This window comes from Echinops telfairi, unplaced genomic scaffold (assembly GCF_000313985.2).
Source record: "Echinops telfairi isolate 266 unplaced genomic scaffold, ASM31398v2 ScPeMD7_31;HRSCAF=116, whole genome shotgun sequence".
Classification (NCBI taxonomy): domain Eukaryota; kingdom Metazoa; phylum Chordata; class Mammalia; order Afrosoricida; family Tenrecidae; genus Echinops; species Echinops telfairi.
The window spans coordinates 35727541-35738099 of record NW_022103928.1 but is presented as its reverse complement, the minus strand read 5'-3'; the positions used below and the strand labels follow the sequence as shown (position 1 = coordinate 35738099).

General features: G+C 39.1%; 1 pseudogene; it reads left to right on the top strand.

Moving 5' to 3' along the window:
- The first annotated feature begins 3451 nt into the window (after positions 1-3451).
- Positions 3452-9831, top strand: LOC115869550 (annotated as a pseudogene).
- Positions 9832-10559: the final 728 nt, after the last annotated feature.

The window sequence follows — 10559 nt, the reverse complement described above, 5'->3', positions numbered from 1 at the left end:
CATCCAACATCAGCAATGATACCTCTGGTTCCATGTCCTCTTCTGCATCTGGCCTGAATTTCTGGCAGCATCCAGTCAATGTACTGCTGCAACTGTTGTTAAATGGTCTACAGCAACATCTTTCTTGTATGTGATATTAAAATTATTGTTTTATAATTTGCATATTCTTTTGGGTCAACTTTCTTTGCAATGGGTATAAATATACATCGCTTCCAGTCAGCTTTCCTAATAGCTGTCTTCCAAATATTTGGCATAAATGAGTGAGAGCTTCATCAGATTTGTGAAACATTTCAATTGTTATTCCCTAAATTCCTTGAGCTTTGTTTTTGGCTACTGTCTTCTGGAAGCTTGGACTTCCTCCTTCTGTATCATTGGCTCCTGATCATATGCTACCTCTCAAAATGGTTGAATATCCACTGGTTCTTTTGGGGACAGTGACTCTGTGTGTTTTTTCCATATTTGTTTGATGCTATTTGCATCATTTAATATCTTTCCCATAGAATCTTTCAACATTGCAACTCCATGCTTGAAAATTGTCTTAGTTCTTTCAGTGCAAGGTATCCCGAGCAGCATTTTCTTCCTTTTGGCTTTCTAACAATAGGTCTAATGCGAGGTCAAGAGAAAGGGCAGGTTTCTCCTTTTTGCAGCCCCCATGGATCATTTCAGCACACAATTCACCCATCCCCTGACCACAGAGGTATTTCCCACTGCTGGCTATTAGATTAACCGGCCAGTATTTAATTCATCACGCCACCAAGGTTTGGCTTTAAAAAAAATCAAACAGATGAAAAAACTCATTGCCATCAAGCAGTTTCTGACTCATAGTGACCCTATTGAACAGAGTGGAACTGTCCCAGTGTGCTTCTGTTACTGTAACTCTTTACAGTAATAAACCCCTTCTTTCTGTCTTGGAGCCTCTTCTTTCTCTGACAGAATGGCTAGTGAGTTTGAACTTCTGGCCTTGTGGTTAGGAGCTCAAAGCATAATCCACTAAATCCCAAGAGCTCCTTAGAATGAAGTAGGACCATGTAATTATTCCTCCTGCGTATCCAACTGTTTTTTCCAGGTGTTCTCATTTGATGGTATGGGGTTAAGTGCCATTATAAACCCCTGGCACGTGTGTCTCCAATCTCATCCTCTCCGCTGTGTTTTAGATTCCTCCATCCAATAGTCTGTTTGGCATTCCCTTTTAGATGTCAAATAGAGATCTCAAATGGGGCTTCTTATAACAGACTTCCACTCCTTTACAGATCTGTCCTCTTTATAGCTTCCTTGGGTTTGTATTGAAACCACCACTCATCAAGATGCTAAAGTTAAAAGCATGAAAATCAGCCTTGTTTCTTCTTCCCATTCCTACTCCACTTCAAATCCACTCTATCCACAATCTCTCTCAGCTCTATATCCAAAACATACGCTATCCTTTCCACTTCTCTACCAGCCCAGTCCAACTCTCCTTTGTGTCTCTCAATTATTCAAAAGTGCCTGAACTGTCCCCCATTATTCCTACATTTGTTAGTTACAGTCTAATGTCTACATTGCAAAGAGACCTTTCGAAAGCATGGTATAGAATTATTAGCAACTCATTTTTTTTATTTGTTGTATAACTTAAGCACCCCTGCAAGTCCCCTGAACATCTGTTTCTACACTTGAAATGCCACAAGTGATTACCTGTCAAAGCCATAGGTCTTGTGATTCAAGTAACACAGATGTCTCTGCTGTTCTCACTGTTCTCGGCGGTAATTGTGACTACTCTGTCCCAGTGTTTGAAGCCACCATCAGCCCACTTCCACTGGGGAATCCAGTTCCATGGTTACATGTCCCACTGTCAGTCCCAGCTTTCAGGAATCAGCTACCACCAAGCTAGTCAATGTTATAAATCACCCTTCACCGGGCTACTCCTTACACCCTTAGTGAAGAAAACATACCTCAGGATCTCCTGACTAAGAAAATAGTTAATGCATGATATATCACTCACTAGACTCAGTGTGGGGGGATTTCAATAGAAATAGATCACATCAGTCATGTGCTTACAGACCTTAACAGGTACTTGTTTAGATAATATTTACACACGAAAAGCAGTGAGTCTATGTTGTTGCTGTTAGGTGTCATCAAATCAAATCCTACTCATAGAAACCTTATCTGCAATACAATGAAACAATGCCCAGTCCTGTGCTAGCCTCAGATTTGCTGCTGTGTTTGAGCTCATTGCACAACCATTGGGTCAATCTATCTTATTCACTGACCCTCTAATTACTAACCATGTTGTCCTTCTCCAAGAACCGGGGCCTCCTGATGGCATGCCCAAAGGACAGGAGAGGGTATCTTGCCATCCTCCTGTCTAAGGAGCAGTAGAGCTAGACTTCCTGCAAGACAGATTTGTTCCTTTTTCTTGAAGTGTATGATATACTCAATAGACTTCACCAACATCATAATTCAAAGCCATCAATTCTTCGCTCTTCCTTATTCACTGTTTTGCTTGCACATGCATACGAGGCAATTAAACGTACCATGATTGGGATAGGTTCACTTATTCCTCAAAGCTGAAGTGTATATTACCTAAAACAACACCCAACCAAATATTATAGAATGCACAACTTTCATGTGTTGAGTTTTTCTCTTAAGAATAACTAAACTATCTTCTTTTCATTTTTATTCCTCTATTTAATAAATTCAGTTTCATCTATTAGATCTACCACCTATCTATAAGTTATTGTTATTGCATACATGTTTCTGTGACATTGGAAGCAATGACATGAGCATTTCTAATATTAGCAGGGTCACCTGCTATAGTATATGGTATACAACCTTTAGTGATACTTCTAGAATAAGGTAGAATAGGAAGAAAGGCATAGCAATTTACTCCCCAAATTTAGCCAATGAAAACCCTATGGACTAAAGAATGTTGTCTGAGACATTGATGCATATACTTTGGACAGATCATAAGGAAAGACCTATCACTGAGGAAAGATGCTTGGTAAAGTAGAAGACCAGCAAGAGTAAAATGAACTGAGGCAATGGCTGCAAGAATAAACTCCGAAATATCAGCGATCATGAAATTGCATGAGACTGGGCAACATATTGTTCTGTGATTCATCTGGTCATCATGCGCTGGAACCAACCCAACTGCAACTAAATATATCAACAGCTTATCAGTGATCTATTAGCTATTGGCCCAGTACTGAAAAGGTTACAAAATAGATAGGATGTTATCATCAGCCAAACAGAAAATGTGACAGATATTTATGAATAAAAAAATAAAGCATGAGGTTAAAGTTATATGAAAAGTATTCTATAGCAATGGATAAATTAATGACAGTCAACAAAATAAACATATGCCCCAGGGGCATGAACCACAGTGAACCACAGATGTATGTAGACCATAGATATGTGAATAGATTTGGAGATCCCACTTAATTCTAGCCCCAATGTAAGAACAATTAATTTTTCTGACATGGCCCTACTGGATGCTCACCCTTATGAGAAGATGATTGTAGATGTGAGTATTACAGCAAAGTGTGGTGAAGAAAGTAGACAGTGCCTGGCTATCAAAAAGACTAGCGTCTGGGGTCTTAAAGGTTTATCTTCAAACAAGCAGTTGTCTAAGTGAGGTATCAACTAAGTCCAGATGGAAGAAGCATATCAGCGTGTGTGATACAAAGATGATAAATAATAAAAACTCAAAGGATGGAATAATATAAAAGCTTAAATTGTGAACGCCTAGTTTGCAGAAAGCTATGGATGACAGTGGAAGCCCAAAATTCATATTCATGGAGCACATATGGTTTTAATTTTGAGTTAATCACCTCTGACCATGGTCAGGAGATGTGAATAGCCTCTTTACAGGACAGAGAGCATTGTAAAGTCAATTATGGCAGATGTAGTTCAGTTAAAATGTAATACCTTATCAATTGATCTCCCTTCTGACACTTAAAAGTTGTTTCAGTTTTTAAAAAAAATGAATGGAAATACCCATGGATGAAGCATCGGGTGAATCCACTCTGGTCATGGACCAGAGATGTGACTAGTCTAGTTAGTGTGCATATTCCAATTCCATCGCATTGAAATATGGGTTGTGGCAGAATCATTGAATTAAATGATATATGAATTCTATATGAATAAAACTGTTAAAAAAACTTTAAGTGTATAGTGAGTTGAAAAATAAAGCCGCAATGCATTTAAAAACATTAAAATGCTACAAATCATTTTCTCAGTTCTCAATGATATAAAGTTAGATTTCAACAAGATCAAGGTAAAAAATGGAATACATGAAAACTGAATATCATTCTGCTTTAAAACTACTGGGTGACACAGTAATTTTTTTTAATTAATTATTTTATTAAAACAAACATAAAAACAATATACTAAAAACTTTAGGACACAGAAAAGCAGTATTCAGAGGACAATTTATAGCAAAAAAGAATACACACATCAAAAAATAAGAAAGTACCAAAATCAATGCCTTAACCCAAAATCTTTCACAATTACAACAAAGAACAGGTTTTTTATAGAAAACTATGCACTCACAAGAAGAAAGAAAATAATAGGATTTGAGCAGAAATAAATGAACCAGAAAGAATCGATAAGACTAGAAGTTGATTCTTTGAAAGGAGTAACTAAACTGACGAGCCACTGAAATAGTTAAAAATGAGGAGATGCAAATAACAGAAAGAAGAAGTAAAATATGTTCTATCACAACAGAAATAAGTGAAACCTAGAGGTTGACCATACAAAGCTAGGAAGAACTGTCCTCCGACAATTTTGAAACCCTAAAAGGAAAGGACAAATTTCCAGGAGCACTCTACCTATTTAAACGAAGGCAGTCTGGGGTAGAAAATTCTAATAGACCCATAACAAAAGAAGAAATAGAAAAAGTCATTAAAAAAATTCTCAACAAATTAAAATATTTTATGACCCAGAAATCCCACGAGGAAGTATATATTCTGCAGAAATAAGTGCATGACGTGAATCAGTTTATGTACTTCCATGTTAATGCAGCAATGTTCACAGCAGCAGAAAGAGAGACAACCTAATGCCCATGAATGAATGAATGAATGAATAAACTATGGTACATGCACACAGTAGAATACTACGCAGTGCTAAAGAATTATACTGGATCTATAAAATATCTCATAACATCGATAAACCTAGAGGGCATTATGGTGAGTAAAATTAGTCCCAAGAGGACAAATATTATCATACTCCACACTATAAAAAAGTCAATAAAGGGTTTTTCACAGAGAGAAATATTCTTGATGATACCAGTGAGTAGAAGAAGGAAGAGTAAAACACAAGTTAGAGGGTAGACGATAACTTGTGCGTAAGAAGAGGTTGGCACAAAATATTCAAGACAGGAACACACTGGGAAGGGTACAACAGTTAAAGGTGACGTTGGTCTAGTTTCTGCCCTGGTCTGATCAGGTTGGTTACGAAGCTCTTCAGCGCTACTCATTAAGTGTTTTAGAAGCATCTCTCTCCAACAAGTCAGCCTGAAGATGCTCAGTTCTCTTTCTCTGTGGGATGGCAAACCTAATTCTGCAATAAAAGTGCCTGGAGGCAACTCAAAAAACTTCCTTCCCAAGAACACTCCGTTTTCTGATTCCATGGGGCCGCTCTGTACATCTCACGCTGGTCTCCTGGTTCTGCTTCTGTCTGATCTCTGACACAGTGTCTCACTATCACCCCTTTCTCCTGAGCCCTCAGCACTCGCCTTTGATATCCATAATTCTACCAACAGTCTTTTCAAGGCAATGTAGGCTTTTATTATTAAGCTCCTTAAAACTCTTCCAGCCTTTGCTCATTACTCAATTAAAAAAATGACATCATTATATAATGCCAAGGAGACCTAGTGTTGCTAGACCACAAGATCAGCAGTTCAAAACCACTAGCAGCTCTATGGGACTTTCTACTGCCATAAAGAATTACAGTCTGATATCAATAATGGTTGTAAACAGGAAGATATATCAATAATGGTTGCAAACAGGAATGGTACTGAATTATACATGTAGAAACTGTTGAATTGGAGAATGTTTTATTACATATATTTTTGCCAAGATTGAAAAAAATTACACAAATAGCAATGATATAAGGAAGAAGAAAATGTTCTAAAATTGACTGTGGTGACCATTGTACAACTCATCTTGATATGATTGAACTATTGAACTTTATGACATGTGGATGAATGCCAATAAAACTGTTTTAAAAAAATAATTACGGTCTCAGGCCATTTCTACCAAAGGGCCTCCTGGCCTCTCACTGCTATGGCTCACAGCTGTTTCGTGTTGTATGGAAACTTTGTTGATAAACGAAGAATCTTCACCAACTGAGGAAGTGGTAGATTCGTTATCCTTGATTAAGGAGCTAGAGAAGGTGGATAAGTGGTGATGTCTGGTTGGTAGCTGGAAAAAAGAGATTACGTTAAAGCAACATAGAGACAAATATCTAGAGAAACGATTTGTGGCCGGAGGAAGAGCTAACAATCAGATTAGTACAGGGAAAGGCTCCCAAGAAACACTCGGACAATCCTGTGCCTGTATCCATTTCAGCAACTGCTGAAAATGGTAAAATCACAGGAGAATTTGATAAAGAAAAGAAAAAAAAATTTGGTAGCTGAAGGAGGTCTTGGTGGTAAATTACTTACATTTCATTCCATTAAAAAGACCAAATAAATAATTTACCTTGATCTAAAACATCTAGCTGATGAGACCTAGTGGGATCCCGGAATGCTGGAAAATCCTTCTTGCTAAATCAGGTTTCTCATGCAAAACATGTTACTAATCTTCCAGGCTTAATGGAAGGAGCACACATGAACAAAAGGATGGGCCACAAGTTCCTGAAGCGTCTAAAGAGAACCAGATGGAACAAAACTATTTTTTTTTAATTTTAAAAATAAATTTTATTTTGTATTTACCACATAATTTTATTTACCACATCCTGAATGTTTACAACAGTACTGTATCTCAGATTTATACTTATTTTTAACTTATTAACTGAGCAACAAACTATTCAGGGCTCATGGGAAACTAATAAGCAACCTAGCGAAGTATATTGCCGTCCTTCAGAAAGACTTTACGAACTTCCATTCCTCTATCCTGTGGCTCTGTTTCTCTGCTCCCTGAGCCCCTTGACCCGGTGCACGTCCATCCTAGACATATCTCTTAAAGACTTTCCCCAGGTCACCAGTTTCAAACGCGAGAGCCCTCGCCTGCCTGCTCATGCGCATTCCAGGACTTCACTTCACAGGGCCAAGACCCTTTCTTCCTGTCAGGTCTGGCCGTGGATGAAGTTTAAGAATAAAATTGCATTCTCAGTTCCAATGCTACTTGTTCTACTAAATCCTTTTCAAGCTACCTTGTCCTTCTGTTTTAAAGTCCCCTCTGCTAATATCCTACCAGCTATTTTGAGAGGATTCAAAAAGAATGTGATGAACAAGCATGTGCCATCTGTCGTGAAGTCCAAGTTACCAGATTTCCATAAGTCAGTTTTTATTTTCACGTATTTTACCTTGATCAGCTTTTCTAGTGGTTTGTCCATATTGCTAACCTTTTCCCAAGCTAGCTTTTTGTGGTCGATATTTCTGGATTCCAGCTTTCTCCCCGAACTCAGTACAGAACCACCCTTCAAACCACAGTGCTGTTTATGGAAGAGACAGAATTGTATGACGAGGAACTTCAAACCAAGCTGCACTTCTGGCGGGTAACAAAATGGGCTTTCCAGATGCCAAAGATAAATTCCATGAACGGATGGTGAACCAACCCGGAATCCTAAAGAACTGGATAAGAAAACAGCTGGATGAACAAGCCAAGCAGAAAAACAGTACCTCCCCCAAGAAACAGTGCTTAATTTAAGAATACGCAATACAATATCTTATAGTCAGTTTCTATTCAATCATCCTATGACTATTTCTTGGATGGATATAATTAAAATCTATACCCCCCAAAAGAGTTACATTCTCAGAAACCCAGAGAAGCAATTGTACCATGTCCTATAAGGTTTTTATGAGCTGACATCTATGCAATGATAGTGAGTTTGCTTTGAGAGTTTTATAATTGCCAAATCACATTAAATAACTGTCAAAGCACTGAGAATCACGATCCAACCAAGTTGATACATATTTTTGATGGCACAAATTAATCCATGAGAATTTGTATGAGTAACTTATATTTCAAAGCACTCAAACCAACTGCTTCTCTTTCCAGAGAAGACCCACAGGAGACTCTGCCATTCCCTTGTGTGAAATACTGTGACCTCCTCTAAGTTCACCAGGGAAGCAGAGGACAATCACTACCTGCACCAACCCAAGCACCAGTCCTTTGCAGAAGAGGTCAGACATGATGCCTTCACCCTCCAATCGGTTTTCCAGTTCTGACACCCGCTATCTCTCCCATGGCACTCTGTACTTCTCTGCTGATTTCAATTTGTTGCAATAGAATTCACAGTCCTGAGTCTTACTGTGAACTTGACAGGATACAGTTCTTGGATCAGGGAAGCGTCTTCTTAGCCATGCTCACTGGCAGGCCTCACTCTAGTGCTGGGCTTTTCTCTGCCCTGCAGCCATTGGTCTCTGCCCTACTTGAGCAAGTGTTATAAAGCTCTTTTAACTTCCATTAGGTACTCAACTCTGCCAGCAAGCCTCATTCTCAAAGATGCCCAGCTTTATTGCTCCGTGGCTTGGTGAGCCGAGCTCCAGAAGTAAATGCACACAGGCTCGCAATCGACCGATACGTTTCCTGCCCATAGACAGTCAGGGTTCATCCACGGACTGAGACTGGGAAGCCTGCTGCCTGTTCTTTCTACTGCCAGTCTCTTAATTCTTCTACCTTTACCTCTGCTGCCACCACTTCCCTGTCACTGCTTACCACCTCCTCGTACCATCTCTGGTGTTACAGCTCTCTGTCTCTTGGGCAAGCAGATTCAGCACAGGGACCACAAACCCAAAGGACACACTTCACTCCTGGGTCTTTTCTCATGATGGAAGTGAGATTCCCTTCTCCTACTTCTGAGATGGCTCATTTCAAACCTAAAGGGATGGCAAAACTGACCAATTTCCTTGCTAGGTTTCCATATACCATATTTGCATGATCCCACCCACCCCAGGAGTGCCATGTGCCTTATTTATATTATTAGTGAGTTAGCCAATCCTTTTGATGAGCTGAAAGTGTCTCACATCTACATGGTCCTCTCAAGTCATCTGGTGGGAGTTACAAAGGCTATGGCTAGAAAGTCCATGCAAATATTTCATTGCACTACAACTTGGCAATCAAAAACCACTCTGACACTGATAAATGACAGAAAGCGGCTGAGCTGGAATACCAGGCTTTTACTTTGGAACAGTTGGAATTATAAATCTACTCCATGTGCAAGTACTGGCAGGTCACGCATTCATCGTGTGTAATCAAACTGCCCACAAATGCTTGCTCCTCTTCTTAAATCATTAGTTTCCTGGAAAATACTATTTTCTTGGAAAAAATAGTCAGACTCATCAGGTGAATGGTAAAGAAAACAAGCCAAACAAAAATTAAAGCCAAAAGATATAAAACACTTCTAGCCAAAGGAATCGGGGGTGGGATAGGACTAGTAAGGAGCCCCACAAAATTAACAGACTATCTTTTACATCTTTTGTTAGCATTTCTGTTATATGTACTTTTACTGACATGGGAAAGTTCTTTTTAAAAGGTTTTTACAGTGGTATAGCTACCCCCTGAGTGTAACGTAAACATAATCTTGCCTACAGGCAAGAGAGATTATTACATGAACTCTCAAGGTTCCTGGGACTCTCAAAAACAGATCCTGAAGGAAGTTTCTGAATTCTACTTATATACAATCAAGAAATAAGAAAAGTTAAAATCATGATGTGATTATTAAAATATGTAGTTTTCAAGGTGATCAAAGTTGATAGAATTTGTTTTTATTGTTTTTGAAGATATAACCCATCACAAATACATGCTGTTCTAAGGGTTTGCTACATATATAACAGATAGAAGCAGAATTGTGGGAACATTTTGTTCTTGCTTGGTTGAAACAGAGGACTTTCCAAAGATGAAATTAAGCTAAAAAATAAGAAAAAGAAAGAAGTGAACTGTTTCCAGAAAGAAAGACAAATATTTTTGTGAATTTGAAATGAATCAAGGAGATGGATTGACACCATGACGGCGTCTAGGGGCTCAAGAAAAGGAACAACTGTGAGGATAGTGCAGGACCAGGGAGTACTGCATTCTGTTGTTGTTGTTGTTATTGTTGTTAGGTGCCATCAAGTAGGTTTGGACCCTGTGATAGGTAGGTTTGTTGTGCCAACCTGGCCAACAGGAACATGTGGAATTAATCAGGTTGCGGTTTGATTGGAAGGCAAAGAAATAAATGATTTGGCAAGGCCCGCCCCTCTCTCTCTTACTGTCTGGTGATTGGACCAGCACGTGGCTGCTTTAGCTAGTTCTCTGCCTCAACTTCTGAGCTACACTACCTGTGGGCCAAGCCAACCCATGGATCATGTCACCAGAACTTGCAATTCCTTCGAGACCTGCTTCACCACGCTGCTGGTGTGTACATCGCTTGAGCTTGAGCCT